This window comes from Lissotriton vulgaris, chromosome 6 (assembly GCF_964263255.1).
Source record: "Lissotriton vulgaris chromosome 6, aLisVul1.2, whole genome shotgun sequence".
Taxonomy (NCBI): Eukaryota; Metazoa; Chordata; class Amphibia; order Caudata; family Salamandridae; genus Lissotriton; species Lissotriton vulgaris.
The window spans coordinates 1,372,386,189-1,372,407,856 of record NC_141694.1 but is presented as its reverse complement, the minus strand read 5'-3'; positions in this window follow the sequence as shown (position 1 = coordinate 1,372,407,856).

Sequence of the window (21,668 nt, the reverse complement as noted above, 5' to 3'; positions counted from 1 at the left end):
ATTGTGGGGGAATGAGGACGTGAAATGAATTTAGATTCTATGTTAAAGGAAGTGAAACATCTTTTTCTTCGATGCAAAAGGAAAGAGAGTGCAGTTTCATCTTCCTTTTGGCTTTTTGTATTGGTTTTGGATAAACTGGCGATGTGTGGAGAGAATATGTTGATGAGAGGTGAATGTTTTGTGCTGCCTGTTGGTCTACGTTGCAAATTCATTGGTCTAGCCCATGAAGAGTGTTTAGAGTAAACGCTGACAAAGAATCGTTTTAAATCTGAGCTGTGGTGGCTGGGAATAGATGACCAAACACATCTTGGGTCAACAATTGCAGGGTTTGTAAAGAGGGAGAAAAGCGATTGAAGGTGGGTGCACAATGTTGTATGGGTCATATTAATGATCCTGGCAAGCTGTGGCATACGTTGTGTTAGGACTTTATTGAACCTATGTGTAAATTAAAAGCAGACTTACAGTTTGCTATTGCGGTAGTCGAAGTTCATTCCAAATGTTTAATAGTGATGTTTATGAGAGAAGGTACTTCCATGGCTACAATCCATATTTTGTGGTTGATTTTTGCAGAAGAAGGTCTTCCATCTGTGAATATTTTGGACAATGGGAACCAACCTACTTTGACTGAGATGCACGCTTTTCTTCAGTCATATGTTGTTCAGCACAATCACACTTCTTTTTGCAGTCTGCAAGTCAATAGTGTCGTGGAAAGAGAGTATACATTGGATCAGAGGATGATTCAATTAGCTTTTTTTGAGGGCAAGATGTAGAATGCATGGTGTCTGACATGATTTGGCCTTATCATACAACCCTACATGAAAAATCTCAAAGTTCACCATTTTGTTTTATGGGGAAGGGTACATGGGACCAAAAGGATTCCTGCATGGTTAAAAAAAGTGGGTGATAAATGGGGGTGAAAATCAATACTCGAATGGTGAAGAATGACAAGTTGCATGTTGGCGATTGTGTCAAAACCAAGACATGTTGCGTTTAAGGAGGGTTGAGTAAGTCCAGGAGACTGTTCAAGGTCAAAGAGGTTTCATGATTTTCTGTATTGTTAGAAAATGTCAAAAGGTAGAATCTTAGATGGATAGTGTGTATCAAAGATGAGGAGTCTGTGATGTGTAAAGAGAGAAGAGTGAAGAGTGTAGTATTTTTATGCTGTCTGCTGTTGAATATATTCAACCAGCAATATGCATGAGAATCCCACTTAGAGAGGTGGTAGTGATATGCAAAATGTGCCTACTTTAGGTCAATACTTACAGGCAACATGAACACACCAGAATCACAGACCGCAAGCATTGTTATTTTATTATGTTAGTTGAGTGGTATAATTTTTTTGTTTTATATAGGTCTTCATTCTGATGCTCCCCCATAACATTGTTAATTATACATTATTTGTTCTTTGAAGTCTACTTCGATCTTTTTCAACTGTTCTCATTGTGCTAAGGGAAAATGATATGTAGTGAGGGCTCTTTCTAGTACAGCTGGAATGTGTGTTGTGTTCTATGTTCATAGTTCTGAGCTGTGGCATTCTGAGCTAGTGAGTTGATTTCTGGCTGACTGGGAATGACTACGCTGAAGTTGTGTGGTCAGTGCTGAGTTCAGAAAATAAAGAGTACTATTGTCCAAAGCACTGCTCAAAAGTCCGCAATGTTGGCACAGCAATCACAAGGCTGTGTAGACCTGAATCCACCCCAGGCCTCTTAAATCCACTGCCAATCCCTCCCTGCCCCTTTATTTCACTGTTGATGGTCCTTGCTTTCTCCCTTTGTGAATTTGCTTTTTTTCCCTCCTTCTTTCTCATGTGTGTGTGTTTTCCCCTTCCTTGCTCTGAGAAAAGTCTGATGAAGAAAAATACCACCAACCACCAACCACTGGCTCAATTTAAGCACTGTATGGTCTCAAATAAACGACTACTTTGAGATACCACGTCATGTAGATAGTGTCCTTTACTAAAAATCTCATGCCTTCAGGACTTGATTCTGATCATAATCATTAAAGGTAACAGATATAACTGAAAGAAAGGCTCTTATATGGCAATACTGATTGGGGATGTTTACGTCGTTTCATCTAGAAGCACCTATTCCAGAAGGCTTCTTACTACACATGGAATGTAGCACAATTTAAACTAGGACACAATCAAAGCTGTTCAGGACAACTGAAGGATTAATTTAGGGCACAGATCAAGTTTGATATAGGACATTTCGTTCAATATTTGGAAGAAAAAGCACTAACATTTTTTGAAATGTCATCATGTATGAGAACAATTTATGAGAAAATTAAATGCTTCATTAGTCGTTTGTAATCTTGGTGCTCAAATTGGGCAATTTCCCCATGGCTACAGAGGAGAAATATTGATATCTTTTTGGATGTAATCAGTCTGGGTGATTTTGTGGATCAATTTGCATGAGTTTCCTTCCTTTTACCAGACAATGACTCAGCATTAGATTATATTGATGGATCTTGGGGGAAAATTAACTTAAGGGACAATAGAAAGAAGTAACATGTTCATAGTATAGTTTAATCATGGCTACTGTGGTACTGTCGTACCCCATATGAAGCGAATTCGGGTAGTGGAAATTTAATGCCTAAAGTGGCAAAACTTTCAGGTAAGGATTTTGGAATATGCCACCTTCCAATATATGAGCACTGTGAGAAGATATACCAACATTTTATCAGAGGAAACTGGTGTTTGAATCATGATTTCTTTTAAAGAGAACTGATGGTAAATAAACATTTTTTTTAAGCTCTTCACAATAGTTTGCCATTCTGATTTGTATTCCTTTTTGAAACAATATTTGCTTAAGGATCACAGTATGCAATCTTCAGTATTAATGTTATGGTGCTCCTTAGGGACAGTGCATCACTAACCTGAGGATAATATAATTACAAATACTTGTGGGGTAAATTCACATAAGAATGTTTTGTTTCATGGGGTGGTAGAAAGTCTTGAACAGGGATAAGTCAATCAACATCAGAAGCTACTTCTTTAGGTTGTGACCAGGCAATGACATGCCCTAATAAATGTAATATTATTTTACATGAGCTGGTGGTGCTTACTTATGTATATTTTGTGGAATTCATTTGGTTCATTTGAGCACTATAATATATAACGATATGCCACTTCTTGAGCAATTTCATATCTTTAATGGCATAATTCTGAGATTAGTAAGGCAGCAATTCCCTGTTTTTTATGCAATATAATTTTACATGACAGAATAATTATCTGCCTCTGATATTACAAACCCATGTCTTATGTTGGATGATGTCTTTAGACTTGTAGTAGAAAAAAGAAATAATGTATTTGAAATCATTCACTGCTAATTCAACACTTTACATATATACATGGAATGATTCATTCATTGGAAAGAATACTAAAACAAGCTAACGGTTAGAAGAATACCTCAAGTTAGTATTAATGCATAAGGAAATGGCATAAAATGTATACAAAGGTGCTTCAAATTTGTGAAATATATATCATGTGTACATATATATTTTAAAGTAAAAAAAAATATATATATATAATAATTGTTTCATTATTTTGAAATGTAATAATCAACTTACTGTACAAAATAATTGAGATTATAAACAATTCAAAATAACTATAAAATTAAATTCATGCCTAAAAAAACACCATTCAGTTAATGTTAAATAAGAATAGAAGAGTGTTTTGGGGGTCGGATCTTTTCAAATTATTGTTATAAATTATTTCAATGAATTAATTAATTAATATAAATGAATTCCTTGTTTAATGCAGATTCAATTTGATTACTGTGCAATACCATTTTACTTTATTTATTATTTCATGGTTATAAACAAATATTTTTCATTATGTTACGTTTATGTTTTACAATATTATAAAAAAAATTAATTACAAAATTATGCACTTTATGAAGTTTCCTTATACTTTGCCAGAGCGAGATCTCATCCTCAAAGGCTGAGTCCTCCATGTATGTGTGTAAAGTTACTATTAGTAATGTTCCACCGATAATCCTGTTGTGGGTGCTCCATCCCATGATATGGGGGGGTGGAGGCGTGTTAGTCTACACCTAGGTGTAAATATACACATAGAGATGGTAAACAGCAAAAAATGTAGCCTTGAACATTTGTGAAAAAGCTTCCATGGGATATATGGGTGCTCATAAAGACCAAAGAAGTGCATGCTTTTAAACAATCTGCAGGAGGATTTTGATAAATGCTCCAGCACAGACAAGCATGTTGGACATTTTCGTGAGACCAGGGTCGTTAAATTGAAATGGGGCACTTCATATGAGGATACAGGTACATCCTGTAGGAAAAGATAACACTGCAGAACACCTGTTGGTACTATCCAGTGGAATTATCTATGTTAGCTTTCTCTTCAATAATAAAGACTATGGACAAGTTTTTAAAACTCTATAATATACATAAACAAGTTGCAGCATGAGAGTGAGGCTCATCACTTTAAAAGCAAAGGGCCAAGGAAAGAATGAGCCTTCAGCTCACCCTGCCCAATGAGCCTGGAGAAAGATTTTCTAAAACCTTGGCAATTATTGGTTCAAAGGAGGCCCCCAAGGACTGTAGGTCTCCCTTTGCTATTATCATATTGCCCTCTGCCAACTGAGATGAGAAAGGCAGACCTTGTCCAGGGTAGTTCGCATTCTGAGCCCTACTACGATTTTATCAATCATTTTAGAAGATTTGTAGGTCACCACATGTCTCTTTTCGGTTCGTCAAGAGTGGTAACATTGGAGAAAAGATACAGTTTAAATGAGGGAAGAAATTGTTGGGACTAGCCATGTTGAAGACCTTGACTGATATTCTTCCATCACATCGCTTTTCAATGTTATAATTAATTGCAAATAAGGGTGAATACAAGTTTGAAAGTCTGTAATAGGGATGAACCTTGCATGTGCGCATGTTCTGTAATAAAAACACAATAAAGTTGCAAGGAATCTCTCCATTTAATGCAGATGAAGGACCTCTGCCATTTCAATGTACCTGCAGTGGATCTGAATTGGTTTTAAGAGATCAGAAGATCTCTATTTCCAAAGTATGTGGTAATGTCATAGGTTCTAGAAACATTTAACAGGCCACCTATGCATTTAGGGCCATTAAAACATCAGCATTTTCAATTGTCTGATATTGTAAGCCTGTTGTAAGCAATGTTACAATAAACCATGACAACTTTAGTTTGTGGTTCAGTAACCTAATGCATATCTTACACTGTCAATAACAATAAAACGGTAGAGTAGGACCCAGGGGAATGTTTAAAGACCAAGCTCTGGGAACAGCCCCCAAAGATACAGAGCAATACAAGAGTACCAGATGGTCTAAAAAAGGAAAAGGGGGATCTGTAGTGTGCGAAACTCAAACAGACAACAAAGAGCCCCCCCAGTCGGTTCAGATGCCAGCGTTGAAGCACCGACGGATAGAGCTGCGCTTCACTCTTCTCCTGAGCCGCTGCCAGGTGGTGTGAGGCCTTCACATCTTACAAGCTTTGTGAACGACATAGCTGTAAGAAACCAGACAGAACTTCTCACCTAGAAATTGCAGGTGACCTAAGTACTTGTCTGAGAAATGTATTTCTTAGCTTTCACTTATTATTAGTTCTTTTATATATGCAGTAGCATTTCTTTGTTGTAAGGTCCTGAAGAAAGCAAAGACGCCTATGTCCACATATTGCTGAAACATGTCGACCTGGTTCCACATGTAGACAGCGCATTTCTTAAACTGTCTGAACAAAAGATTTTTAATATTGGTGGAGTGAGTATCACCTGAATAAATCATGTTCTATACTCCCTCATCCAATTTTATACACCCTTTTTTCATCTTTTGGACTTTATTTTTCCTGCACTGCACTCCCTCAGTCACAACACACCCCACCACTTACTGGTCTTGAGAAGTGGCATACCATACCACTGCTCTATCAGCAAAAGAGATCTGTTCCACACCTTGGTCTTTTTCTGCTTGATAAGAATACATCTATGTGGATGGTTTTGGAAGACTCCCAAATGATGAAGGGCGGTTCCGAGTGGTGACTGATGGGTATCTCTGACCATCTACTAGGATGTCAATGAATACCGTTTCTATAGGTTAGTACAGGGGCCCTTTGTTGTCTGTTTGGGTTTCGCACACTACAGATCCCCCTTTTCCTTTTTTAGACCCTCTGGTACTCTTGTATTGTTCTGTATCTTACACTGTCTACAAAACTACACACAAAGGCTGTATTGTACACTGTGGCTGGTCAAATCTAGCTCTTTCAGGTACAGTTTTGCCTACCCTCTATGTCACAGTTTGGGCGTTCAGTTGTGTGCTCAGGAAGTATAATGAGCTACAAATCTGGATACTGCATTGTAATGTGATAAGATGTTTTTCTCCCGAACTTATCTAACATTGCAAAACTCCCCTTCCACATTTAAGTCGTCATCAAATGCTAAGGAGCGACAAGAAAACGTGATTCCTCACATTGTGCCCTCTATGTCGGATACACACTTACAAGTACATACCATTAATTACATTAAAAATTTGCCAAACAGTGTAAATGCTGAGTATGGTTAAATTAAAATCACTATATCATGTATGCTGACAATGCATTGTATAGTCACAAGTTTCATAATTCTTTTTTGTTTTCATGTATCCACAACGTCCTTTGTCTATATTCGCCAAAATGTTCTTCCGTGAACAGCAAGTGAATGCTCAAGAGCCTAATAACAAATTAATCTTAAAAAACGCTCGTCATTTTTTTTTTTATCATTCAGAATGTACAGGGTCCAGTAGTGCCATTGTGCTAATAAATTCCTGTTGTTCTATTCTACGGCTTGTATTTGTTTTTCAATCATCATTATTTGAGCTTTCTCGCGTAAACTATTTTAGGTCAGAGCGTTAAAATGTGTTAGCTGTATCGGCCAAAACAGCTGAAGAATTTTCTGTCAGAGGTGTTTGACTTTGTCATTCTTAAAAAATGGTAGTGGTGTTTTAATTAGTGTTGCAAAACGTTTTCTATTTAAATGCAGCTGGTAACAATGAAAAGTGCATTATGTGTCACAGTGTTGTGCTAGCATCAATCACTGCATCATTTCCTGATTACAATATACCGTCCGTGCGGCTGTTTTTACTGCTATATAACGCCAACACCAATCTTTCCACAGGATATTGTCAACAGTGCTTACAAAATCAAATACCACTAAGACAAAATCAAATCTTTCTTTGATACTACCCTAGAAGTTTATGGGAAGACATTATTTCACTCAAGAGTGTTATATATTTTATACCCCCCAGAACCTGCTACACAGTTAGGCATCAACTCTCCCATGTATATACCGAATGACGTCTGTAATCTTTAACAAAGCGTGATTTAATATTAATATTTGGCATAGTCTCTAATGCTCCTGTGTTCTCGTTGCTACAAAGTGCTGTGATTTATTGGACTATTATGAATGGAAAGTTTATTTGTGGAGAAGAACAATTTCTTTCAAAAAGGGCGCAAATCCTCGCCCACACTAGGTGGCATGCGTCATCAAAGGGACCGCCATCATAAGGTAATAAACTCCTCTTTTTTAGAGAGTAAAAATCTTTTTTTTTTTTTAGGTTTGTAGGCCCTATATCGAAGTGGTACTGGCTCTGTAAAAGTCTCTCTCTCCCTAGATTGTTTGTATCGCTTCTCTAAAAGCCACAACACTAAAACGTGTACCTAATAAACAATAAAGCACTTTGTAGCACAGCAAAGACGAGCCAAACACATAGGCACATCGAAATAACAGCACCACATCACTCACATAAAAATGTATTCAACTGAAAGGCTCCGGGTGTAATTTGACAACGTTACAGACAAAAGGCTGTGGTAGGCATGTTTTGAGTGGGAAATGCAGTGAGATGAAGCGACACATATTTATTCCTGAGAGCCACAAGCAGGATTAAAGCACAAGGCCGGGGGACTTGTGTTTACTGCCCACAATCAACACATCCTGAAATTTCATATGTAGCAGGTGTCATGGGTTCTGTCCGTAATCCTGCATCGCAGTATTCAGCTCACTCACCCATACAATTACAGTGCGTTCTAGGATTGTCAGTGCCGCGGACCCAAACTGAATATAACCAAAACAACATGAAGTAATTCGGTGTCAGCACAAAGTTGACAGCAAATGATTATAACAGCCCCGAAGCTCGAAAAAGAGTGTAAATAACTAGGATCCCCTGTGGGCTCACTCAGACTGCATGCATAACAACTGTGATGGACAGCCACTGTGGTGAAGTACAAAAAAGGGGTCACTCTGCAAAGATGCAAACATTCTTCTTGAAACGCCTATTAACTGTCACCTTTGCGAATAAATCGGCGACTTTCGACGACACAAAAAGACCTGTCCAAAAGCTGCTCATTTGAGCTGCGAGTAGATTTTGTTCTAACAGCTTAATAGCAAGTGCTTTTCTGTTTCGTCCTGCTGCATCGATTCATTCTGGAATTACATCATTTTACAAGCTATATTATTTGTCTTTAGTCTCTCATCTTTTGTGTACATTTTCAAAAGTCAGGTAGTTCACAGCAAGTGACAGTCGTGTATCCAGGTTCTTATATGCTATTTTAAAGCAAATAGTAAAATAGGGGACGATTGAGAAAATGTTTTCCAAGCCTATCACTTATGCTGGGACTAGTATGTGAAGTATGTAGGTGTGACTCACAAACACACATAATGGGTGCAAAAAACCACAAAAACATTTTAGGGTATGTAATGTAGTACCCATGTGGTATTCTTTCATATGTTTGTATATACTTTTGGGAATTGGCCTTGATGGAGCAAGGATTCGCACGTAAAGCGACTTGTTAACATTCATGAACCTCGTTAACTTGTAATAGTACTAAACAAACCTGTTTGTTATTAATATTGCACTTTTGCAGTACACGCGGGTGTCCTAGAGATGCTTGCATATGTGTTTATTAATCCTAACTCCGCTTGCATACTACAGAATGGCCGTTTCGCAGAGAATAAGTCTGCGCATGCGTCGGTCATACCCATGTGATGTGACGCACTCGCAGATTTGGAGGGAGAGTTCGCTCATGCGCATTGTAGCTGACATGGCTGTTTATTTCTAACCACGGGTCCTGCTTGCATAAGCTGCTTTGCATTTCTATCCATTTCTGCTTAATCATTAATCGCTATAGTTATTATGAAGTAAGGGGTGCAGTGTAGATTATCATGGTGTACAGTGTATTCTATTTTTCTGTGTTCTTAATTTGTTTTCGCTTACTTTTCATGTACCACGCATCCATGGGCCTGGGAGAGGGGGTAACTCCATATTTGAAGCCTGTTCCGACCCTGTCACGTGATGAGGGAAAACCCACATGGCGCAGAAGCAGAACCAAGCCAGCTGGCTTCTGAAGCAAGATGTGCCTGGGAACTCACCTCTATCCTGGGAGAAGATGCTGAATTTCACCTAAAATTGTTACATTTGTTTCTTTCCACTGTGTACACCATTGTCTTCTTCTACACGTATGCCTGGGAACAGGAATGTAAGGGGCGGGTATGAAATTTTAATATTCATCATGGGAACGTAGAATTTTAGGAGGTAATAATGACCTAATCGCCTCTCCTGACCAATCGTAAGTTGGGACCCTGTCACTTGAAACATTTGTGGGTGGTCTGGGGACCCAAAAAGGGTATATCTAGCCTAGTTTAGTTAGGGAAAATTGTCCGACTTGTCCGAATAGCTGACCTGTCACCGACCCCACGACTCTATAGGTGATTGATACAGAGAGCTGCGGAGCGCTCTGTTTGAATTTTCCACAAACTCCAAGGGGTGGAAATAGTCCTAAGTGCTAGCGAAGCACTTTACTGGGAGATTCGAGAACCCAATCGGGGTTACTGGCGGATTCCGTGCGGTGAGGGGGTAGCGCAGGCGTTGCATCCAAAGCTGCAGGTGTTGGTCGTGCCCTTTGGTGAGCCCAGTCCTGACCCAAAATCCTGAGGGGTATCCTGTCCTGATTTTCCGTGAGCTGTACCTGCTCACCTACTGATGTCCTAAATCCTTGAGGGTCCTTGTCCTCGTCTTCTACTGAAGCTGCCCAGTGGCCAGGGTTAGTTCTCATTCCCGTCCTAGGTAAATATATCTGTGGGTGTCCGTCTACTACCCTTTTCTTCCTGCTCTTTAATAAAGCCTCTATGCCCATGATACTCTCTCTGTTCTCTCTATTAATGCATTTTCAATTTGTCTGTTAGCATGTTCCATTTTTCCCCTTTCCTGTAGGGCATATTGAAACTGTTTTTGCTTAAAATAAAGTGTGGTGAATATTTAGGATTTAAGTTAGACAGACTAAGATTAGGGTTTGAATCACTAATAGGCTATAGAAATTCATTGACTAATGTGTTTTACATTTACCGTTCCTAGTTTAAGCCCGAAACTGAATAGCATGTTCCCTGTTACCCTTACCCAATAGAATTCCAGTCGCCCTCAATGGTATTTTCCCTCATCCATAGTTACATAATTTGTGTGATTCTGCTTATTGATGTGTTTATCAGTATTTGCCTTATACTTCTGATACTTTAAATTTTACATTCTTACATAAAGACTTTAAAACGCCTCAGGTGTCTGTGGTTATTCGGATAATATATAAAAGTGATGTTAAATGAATAGACTAAGTGTTTAAGAATTATCTGGTTGCCTGTCCTCAAACAGCTCCTGATCCATCAGGAAGAGCAAGTGCCTGTGGTAAGTCAGGTGCTATGGTAATAGTGTTACAGGAAACACCCTTAGAATACTGATAGTGGCGTGTAAAATCACCCGACTTACAAAATTGTATTTTCAAATCACGTCATGGGCCCGAGTGCGTGAAAATCTGGTAAACTCTGAGCAGGGTGACCTGCGCGCTCTATCAGTATTTTCTGGTAGCAGAGGATGGTTAGGACTAGTTAGGATAGGTAGATAAGAGAGTTACCGTTGAACCGTGAAAATTAAAATGTGCTGCTGATTTTATATATATGCTGCTATAAAAAGGATTGTTGTTTCATTTAAATGTCATAGAATAAGTTTATTATACTTCATGAAATATTAAGTATATTACTAACCAATTTTAAGTAATTGTTTTATGTTGTGGGGATCCCCGGGGAAAAGAAATAGCAAGTGGTGAGTAGAATCTACTTGGCTGTGAGGTCACTGGCTAGGAGGGAGATTAGTGCATGATCAGGCAGAACTGGAAGCACTAATTAGGACTTTTCAAAAATTCATTGAAGTGTAAATGTTAGCTACCAAAACCGTGGTGAAACTCTCGTTGTGATATCACCTAGTAAGGGTCACAGACGGCAGGAGTAATAGGTTCTTGGATCTTGAGTGGCAGCAAGGGAGGACATTGGTGAAAATTGACTTAGTATATATCCCGGAAAGAAGTGGATTAGTCAAAGGAGTAGCAGGTTCTCTATTGCTTGTGTGAAAAGGATAGGCGGAAGGGATCTATCCGTAGTGAATGAAAAGTAGACAAAAGTGGTTTACTTGCAGTGAAAGACAAACTCTCTTTCTTTCTAAAACCCTCAAGCACAGTAGCAAACGTTTTACATTGTTAACTAAAATCTGCACTCGCACTTTAAGAAAAATTCAAAGTTTCCGTTACCTTGTAAAGGAGGGAGTCGGTCGCAAAGCTACGCTGACGTCACTCCGTGCCGCGCTGGTATTGGTTGAGCCAGCGGGTGTGTAGCGAAGTCAGAATTGTAAGGGAGGGGTGAGTGCCGCAGAGTGAGAACGCGTCTCACGAAGGGGCCGCGCACCCATTGGTCAACAGATTTTGCAACCTCGGCGCTGATTGGTTGCTGTGAATTGAAAGAAGCAGTAGTATTGGAAGCTGATACGCAAACAAAATTGAGCGAACCAAGCTTGTAAACTGTTACGAGAGGTGTATGTGGTATCCTGAATTTTTACCTGACCCAAGGAATCTAGGTTGTCATAAGGAATTGATGAGCAGAGGTAGACCTCACAATATGTACGGAGTTAAGAGAAAAATGTCCTTTGCCGAGAAAATAAAGAATTATTTCAAGAAAGACAAGCCCATTCGAACGAGAGAGGGTGTGATCATTCCCCCTCCTAATACTCCCGCATCATTCATGATGTTTGATAAAGGGTACCATACTTGTGTGTGGTTAGAAAATTGGGTAAAATCACTGAAGATGACGGAGTCCTAGCTTTTCCCCTAGATGGTACTTTTAATGGTAGAATCCTGTTTAATTTGAGGACCCGAATGAATGAATTACACCCCCGACCCAGATTAACGCAGTATGAAGCTTTAGAGGAATGGGAGATTGAGGCTCTAGAGCGAGACAGACCCCGAATGGATAAGGGGGTGAGTAAATGGTATCCAAAATTACAGCGAGAGACAAAAGAGCAAAAGATGAAGCAGTGGAGACAGAATATGATGGTTGAGGGACTATTTCCGATGTTTTGGGTAACCGAACAAGCAGGTGGAAAAAAGACAGAGAAAACTCGACATCTAATGGCCATGGGGGATTCAGAAGATGAGTATCTGGAGGATTTGCTAATGAAAAATCCACCTCCCTATGCTGAAGCTTCAGGAACTCTAAGTTTGAAAAATCCTTTTCTCCACCATTCCAGAAGTAGAAGGGCAAGCAAGACAGATGTAGCTGGCATTAGTAGCAAACCAAGTAATAGTGATGACTTTTGCAGACCTAGTACAGCAGTCCCAAATTACCGACCTTTTGGGGAGGATAGACCAGGGTCAGCCATCCCCACTGCCCCGAATATATACCCTCCTTTGGTGCCTCAAATAATGCACGATAACTCGTCAGAAAGAGTTTTACGAGAACGAGAAAGAGATGCCCTGATTAAGCAATGAAATGATCTAATTCAGACTATAGCTCAGATACATCCCAGCCCTGACGCCCTGACAATCCCTGTAACCATCGGTCCAGCTATACCCCTTTATGGGGATAGGCAGGCTAGTCCTAAAACTCCAGTCATTACTCCCATTCCAGCACCCCCCAGAAAAGAGCCTCCCATAGTTGATGACCAGGCAAGCGAATGTGAGTCTGTAATCTCCCTAATGGATCTGCCCATAAGAGAGCCTGGTACTAGTGAATCTCGGTCCGGGAGTCAGGCTAAGGCCAGGGAAGTCCTAATCGAAACAACATCGGGGATCCGGAGAGCCACAGTGGTGACTCCAGAGGAACTAGATAGATGGACTAAAGAAATGGACCGAGAAACCTCCCCGCCCAAACCATTGGACATTTACCGGCTAAGGGTAGAAATGGAGGAATTAATGGCCGGAAATGTAGGATTAGACAGATTAAATACACTTAACGAAGAAGAGTTGCTGTTTATCAGCAAAAGCCTTACCCGGAATACTAGAGTGCTCCATGAAAAACTAATGGACGCTGCTGCGGACATGGGGATTGATGTGAGTCGATCCAAAGTCCTACAGAAACCTTATAGGGCAGAATTCTCAGATAAGGATTTAGAAAACATGAATGTGTCAGGAAAGAAAACTCAGATAAAGGAATTGCTGAACATACTGCAGAAATGGGGAGATCTGGATAAGTGGAAAGCCAGGTGGGCAAAGAAAAAGGAAGACAGTAGGGTAAAACCAAAAGCTTCTGAATTTGTGTTAAAAGAAGTAGGTCAAGCAGAAAAACTGTATCCCATGAGGGAAGGGCCAGGTGGGAAATATGTACATGTCCCGTGGTCCCGGCATGACATTGTGTCATTTACCAACGACTTCCCAAGATTGAGGGAGAAGCCAGTGGAGTGGTATAGACAGGGGGAGCGGTTTGTGAAAGTCCAAAAATGTCTCCTGAAGGACCTGGATGGGTTCTTTGACATTGTAGTTCCTGTAGATTTATGGACTGATTGCAAGATAGCCATTAATTGGCCCAGTGAAGAATTGCCAAGAGACTCCCAAACTGGAGCTCCTTCCCCAGATGTAATGAGAAAATATGACCAAGTCATACAATATCTAAAAGACAAGGTGCCAGCAAAGGAAACAGATTGGACTCGAATAGATAGAACTACCCAGGACCATAATGAAACAGTTCACTCTTATTATGAGAGGTTATTGCAGGTATTCAAGACCTACAGTGGCATCGATAATATTGAAATGAATGACATGACTCATTTCATTTATCGATTCGTGTTAGGGTTGAGACCGGAAATATCCCAGTGGATTAGAGATAATAAAATCTGTTGGCAGGGAAAGCCCATAGATGATGTCCTCAAGTACGCCAAGTACTGTGAGGATGAAATGGAAAACAAAAAGAAGGCCCTGAAGGAGAAAGTAATGTGGGCACAGGTGAAATTGGCTGAGCAGCAAGAGAAACAGTTAAATAAAATGATTTGCAATGTTCAAAACACTAACCCTGGGGGGGAGGGAAACCTCGAGTAAAAATGAGTAAAGAATAGGCTAAGAAGAAATTTCCCTGTCACGGGTGCGGGCAGATAGGGCACTGGAGAGACGAGTGTCCACATTTGCAGGCTGGTAATGCCCCCATAAATGGTTTAAATCCACAGGTGCAGAAAGAGGGGCCACGAAAGAATCAGCAACAGGTAAATCCACCTCCATTGCCTAGGGCTCCTAGACCTAATTATAAGAATCCGGCTCAACAGAATGATAGGGTTGAAGTGTCGGAAGGACAGAATGAGAGAAATCAGGCAACCTCACAGTTCCTGTTAAATGATACATTCCTCTGTGATGAACAATACTGACGGGGCCTGAGGGGGGAGGAAGGGGAGTGCGTGCTTGGCGCATCCCTACCGGTAGACCAGACAGGGCCATACATTGAAGGAAAGGTTGAAAGAAATGATGTCACCTTTCTGTTGGACACTGGTGCTACCCGTTCGACTGTGAGAACAGCGGACGTTCCTAACCTACCCCTCTCGGGAGAAGCAATCCAAGTTGTGGGCGTATCAAACCAGATAATCAGCAATCCTGTAACTGAACCCATGGAGATTTCTATAGGGAATTTCAAAGAAATGCACAGATTTGTGGTCTGCGATTGCAGTCCAGTGAATCTACTGGGATGTGATTTGTTGTGCAAAATGAATTGTACCATCTTTTGCATACCAAGGGGTGTTGAAATTCAGACCCCAGATGAAGATGGCCTGTACAAACTAATGTTGCTAAAGCCTGATACAGCAGTTAAAACTCTAACCATTCATGATTTACCTGAAGAACTCCAGCAAAGGGTGATACCAGAGGTGTGGGATTTCACCGGGAGAGATGTAGGATTAATGGCAAATGTGGATCCAGTTAGAATAGCCATTAAACCCAATGCCACCTACCCAAAAACTAGACAGTATAAGATGTGTGCAGAGGTGAAAGCTGGAGTCGCACTCGAAATAAACAGATTATTGGAGGCAAACGTAATACAGGAAGTAATGAGCAGTCCCTGTAATTCACCTATAATTGGAATTAAAAAGCCTAGCGGAAAGTACAGGGTAGTGCAGGACCTGCGAAAGGTAAACCAGATTGTTGTACCCTGCTGTCCCATCGTGCCAAACCCTGCAGTGATCCTGTATCAGATTCCTTGGAATGCGGAATGGTTCACTGTCATAGATCTGTGCCACGCATTCTTTTCCATCCCATTGCATCCAGACAGCAAATTTCTTTTCTCGTTTGAATTTGACAGTCATGTCTATGTTTGGAATCGTGTCCCCCAGGGGTACACAGAAAGCCCCTCAATCTTTAATCAGATCCTAAAAAGATGCCTTGAATCCTTAGTCCTACCAAAGGAGTCTGTCCTGGTTCAGTACATAGACGACCTTCTAGTGGCGTCTAAAAGTCAAAGCGACTGTATTACTGATACCATTGCCCTGCTGAATCATTTGGGCAAGGGAGGACATAAAGTATCACCTGCAAATTACAGTTTTGTAAGAATTCAGTAAAGTTTCTGGGACACCAAATAGAGAAAGGAATTAGAAGAGTTACATCAGAAAGAATTAGAATAATCCGAGATATGGAATTGCCCAGAACCCAGAAGGAAGTCAGAATGTTCCTAGGAGTTGTGGGGTACTGCAGACAGTGGATTGTGGGATTTGCTGTCCTAGCCAAACCTCTGATAAAAATGACCAAGAAAGGGGCAGATGATCCAGTTAGTTGGGATGATGAAAGCATGACAGCTTGGATAAAGTTGCGAAACTGTCTGTGCTCTGCTCCTGCACTGGGCATGCCTGATTACTCCAAGAACTTTGAGTTATTCTGTGATACAAGAGACAATTGTGCACTCTCAGTCCTGACGCAAGAACACGGTCTGACTAGACGTCCTGTGGCCTACTTTTCAGCCACTCTGGACCCAGTGGCTGCTGGGCTTCCCGGGTGTCTGAAGGCAGTAGCTGCCACATGCACGAGTCTGGAACAGAGTGAAAACATTGTCATGGGACATCCTGTAACGGTCTATGTTCCACATTCAGTTGTGATTCTGTTAACCCGAACCAAGACCCAGTATCTCACTCCTAGTCGGCTGACTAAGTATGAGAGAATTCTTATTGGTGCCGAGAATGTAATAATTTCCCGATGCAACATTTTAAACCCAGCCACACTGTTGCCCCTCACCCAAAATGCAGAAGTGGAGGGTGAGATTGAACATAATTGCATTGACCTAACTGAGTTTAGTACAAAACCTCGCCCTGATATAAAAGAAACCGCTCTTCCCATTGAGGACCTAGTGATGTTTGTGGATGGCTCCTGCTTGAGACATGAGGACGGTGGGTTGAGTGCTGCCTATGCTGTAGTCACACGGGAAACGACCCTGGAGGCATCATATCTAAGTGAAATTAAGTCTGGCCAAGTGGCCGAGCTGATCGCGTTGGCCAGAGCTTGCAAACAAGGGAAAAATAAACGAGTAACCGTATACACTGACAGTCAATATGGTTACGGGGTTGTTCATGACTTCGGCCAGCTATGGTTGCAAAGAGAATTCATGACTTCCTCAGGTACCCCTATCAGAAATGGAAAAGTGGTACAAACCCTATTGGAAGCAATCCAGTTGCCCAAAGAATTGGCAGTAGTTAAATGTGCTGCTCACAAATCTGGTAATGACGATGTGACAGCCGGAAACAGGTACGCTGACCAAATTGCCCAGTACTGCGCCCGATACAAAATGTCCCTGAAAATCAAATTATGGGGGGGCGGAAACAGCTGCCACCTTATGGTGTTTGAGAATGTATCTACCTGGAAGCAACTGAGAGAGTTGCAGCAAGCAGCAGAGGAGGATGAAAAACACAGATGGGAGACTGAGGAATGTCAGCTCAGGGAAAGGGATGGTATCATGGTTGATAAGACTGGTGTGCCTGTGTTGCCAGATAGTATGGCTGCCCCCATGGTCCGGATGATTCATGGAGATACCCATATTGGAAGGGATGCAATGTGCCGTGTGTTTGACAATGTGTTCTACAATTAAAAATTCAGAAATAATGCGGAGATGCTCTGCCAGAGGTGCCTGGTGTGTCAGCAGTTCAATGCAGGAAAGAGGACTGTGGTAGAGCAAAGTACAATTGGAAAGGCAGAAGGTCCCTTTGTCAGACTACAGGCAGACTTTATTCAGTTGCCCATGTGTAGAGGATACAAATATGTCTTGGTAATAGTTTGCCTATTTTCAAGGTGGGTGGAAGCATACCCAGCAAAGAAAAATGATGCCATTACTGTAGCCAAGTTGTTACTCAGGGAGCTAATACCTAGGTATGGTTTTCCAGAGACAATTGAAACAGACAGAGGTGGGCACTTTGCCAACGAAATCTTAAAAGAGCTCTATACAGCATTCAAGATTGAGCCTAAGTTACACTGTGCATATCGTCCAGAGGCTTCTGGAATAGTCGAACAAGTGAATGGCACTATAAAATCAAGATTGGCTAAAATGTGTAACTCCACAAAATTGAACTGGATAGAAGCTTTGCCTCTTGTCTTGATGGGATTGAGGAGCATCCCAAACCGAAAGACAGGCCTGAGCCCCCATGAAGTAATAATGGGAAGAGTGATGCGACAGGCATGGGTACCTGGAAACAAACTGCTGAGTATTTCTGATGATTTGGTGCTAGAATACTGCAGGCAGCTGGGTGACCAAGTGCGTTCTATCTCTCACCAGATTGGAGAGACTGCTGACGAATGGCCAACCACTCCAGCCCATAAACTGAAACCTGGAGATTGGGTGGTGCTGAAGAAACACACCCGGAAGAGTTGCCTTGGACCAAAGTGGGGAAAACCGAGGCAAGTGATCCTTGTAACTACCACTGCTGTAAAGTGTGCTGGCGTGCCGAAGTGGATCCATGCCAGCCATACCAAGAGGGTAACCGAAGAAGAGGCGGCTGAGGCTGAAGGTGGTTCAGCTGAGGAGACTCCAGACGAGGGTCCGGATCTAGCTGACGTAATACTACCGAGCACCAGTCAAGACGAATGGTTTCCAGCCGACGACCTGATTCTTGATCCAATAAGAACCAGAAATTATTCCTACCTAGATAGAGAGTGGGATAGTGAGGGTGAGACAGGACTAGAAGAGGAAGATCAGGTTAACGAGAATCACATCAGACCTGATCAGGAAATAGGCCAAGTAGGGACAGACCAAGTCATCGACACTCCTCCAGAAGCTCCAGAAACTGGAAAGGGACAGATAGTAATTAAAGCTGAAGTTCATGCGGAAGAAAATCAAGGGGTCGAAGTGCATGAACAGGAACAGATAGAAGTAGACGAACGTGTTCAGGAAGCAGAGCCCAAATTGGTTGAAAATCAAGATCAAATACAAAGTATACCTGAACAAGGCCAGCTTAGAAACCAGGCAGAAGAAACTAATGAAAGACCTGGAACTAGTCAGACAGGAAGGGAAAAGGACACTGCCAAAACAATAGTGCCACAACGGAGTGAAAACAAAAGAATTCACGAGGAAGGCCAAGTTTCCTCGACCACTAAAAGGCTCAAGAAAAAAAAATAAACCAAAATATATAAAGAGGCTGAAACTAAGACTGAAAACTGGAGAAGAGAAACTAGAAGACCGAAAAAGAGCTGCTAGTGAAAGACAAAGAGACGGAGCTCAGCAAACTAGACGCAGTACCAGAGCGAAGAAACTAAAAAAAACTATCGGAGTCCTGAATGGACCTTTTTGGTGTTGGAAGAGATTGACGACCCTGAAGAAAGTGACAGAAGTGATCAAGATTCGATCGAGGACCAGAGCTCTGAGGTAGAAGACCCACCCTGAAAAGTGAAACTGCTTGAGACTCTTGTAAGAGTAAACAAAGAGGGGTTGGAAAGCCACCTGTAAGCAAAAATGTCTGATTCAAATGTAAATGGAAGACCTAGAGGGAATTGTTGTAAAACCTGCTGTAAGATATGCTTATGCAGTGTAGCAATAGTTATAGTAGTATGGATAGGACTAACAGTCTTTATACCTTTTATGATAAGTAAAGACCCTAACCTGTACCCTACTAAACCAGTGACGCCAGACACAGAAGGTGTACATACTGAACAAACACCACGAAGTGTAGAAAGACGTGACAATTCAGTCAGCCTGAGACAAACACGACCTGACTTAGAAGCACCAGATGAGGAAGGACTACATTTTCACCACATGAGAAACCGATCACATTTAAATGTCTTTGCAAATCTTTTAGTGCATTACATAGAAGCTATGGAAATAGAAGATTGTTACGTGTGTATGAAGCTACCCACTTCTGTAACTGAAGGCGTGACCTACCATCATTTACCCCTGACCTATGGAATTTCCTGTAGTATATTAGCAAGCTTATTTTATAGAAGCACTCTACAGTACTACTATTCAAACACTGACGTGATTTTTTCTGAACTGCCTATTCGGGGAAACCTGAATGTTGTGCATGTCAGAAGTGAAGTGACTCGTTACATGGGAGAATACTTTCTGACTATAGGTGCCATAGACTTAAATGAAGCTCGCAGAGATAATTTGACTTGCTCATTACATGAGCAAGAGAAAATGTTCTTGAAAATGGCAGAAAAGAGAAGGGAGAATTTCCAAAGAGAGGCCAATGATAAGAGACAGAAAACTCCTAAATGGGCTGAAAACATGGAAGGCACCTCAAATGGCGAAGCAAATCCTGCGCTGTTGTTGGATTTTGAACGGAAAGGGAAACTCTGCCTTCATAGAGAGAAGACTTGTTATTATAACAATGTATTCATCGGTTCCAGTGAATGCGAACATAATTACAAGGTAATTGGAGGTTGGGGTTTCAAAAATGGGTCAGAACCTGTGTTTCCCGGGATTTATTATATATGTGGAAACAAGGCTTATTTCAAATTTCCGGGTCACTGGTATGGAAGCTGCTATTTTGGCATTGTCTTCCCAAAAATATACCATGTGAATTACGCCGCTGGAAGCAATGAAAACACTAATGGCTTAGTGCGTAGTAGACGTGAAAGTGTAGGAGAAATTATAGGGGATATATTTAGTGCACTGATACCTGGAATGGGGGTAGTTCTGAATACTCACCGTATCTGCAAACTGTCTACAGTAGTGGATCGGTTGTCAACTGACACTGCTGCTGGATTCCTGCTGGTCAATACTGAAATGGTTGTGATCAGATCAATGGTTTTACAGAATTGCCTTGCTCTTGATACCTTATTGGCAAAAGAGGGCGGAGTCTGCAGAATGCTGAAGGCGCAACATTGTTGCACTTACATTCCTGATAAAAGTGTAGAAATTAAGAAATACGTGCAAAACATAACTAATTTGGAAAAAGAACTTAAACCATTGGAGGTTGATAGTGCCTGGAAAAGACTGACTGATGGTCTCTCTTCTGTAGGTAGTTGGTTTACTAACATAGGCCGCAGTCTAGTGGGAAAAATACTGATGCCAATAGCTGGAATAAGTCTGATTGTATTCATTATAATGATTTGCTGCAAATGTCAAAAGTGTAGGAAGAGGTACACGGTGAATAAAAGAGGAGTCAAAAGAAATATTGATGAACTTGAATTAGAGGAATTAAGAAACCAGATCTATAAGAAGGTCAAAGGTTCGCATCCCAATAAGGATGCTGAAAAACGGCTTAACAACAAATTTGTTGAGATAGAAATGAGTGAGATGTGAGAAGTTTGAAGTTGGCATCTGTTTCCATTTATAGTGATGATAGTAAATATCATCAAAGAGGGGATTGATGGAGCAAGGATTCGCACGTAAATCGACTTGTTCATATTCATGAACCTCGTTAACTTGTAATTGTACTAAACAAACCTGTTTGTTATTAATATTGCACTTTTGCAGTACACGCGGGTGTCCTAGAGATGCTTGCATATGTGTTTATTAATCCTAACTCCGCTTGCATACTACAGAATGGCCGCTTCGCAGAGAATAAGTCTGCGCATGCGTCGGTCATACCCATGTGATGTGACGCACTTGCAGATTTGGAGGGAGAGTTCGCTCATGCGCATTGTAGCTGACATGGCCGCTTATTTCTAACCACGCGTCCTGCTTGCATAAGCCGCTTTGCATTTCTATCCATTTCTGCTTAATCATTAATCGCTATAGTTATTATGAAGTAAGGGGTGCAGTGTAGATTATCATGGTGTACAGTGTATTCTATTTTTCTGTGCTATTAATTTGTTTTCGCCTACTTTTCATGTACCACGCATCCATGGGCCTGGGAGAGGGGGTAACTCCATATTTGAAGCCTGTTCCGACCCTGTCACGTAATGAGGGAAAACCCACACGGCGCAGAAGCAGAACCAAGCCAGCTGGCTTCTG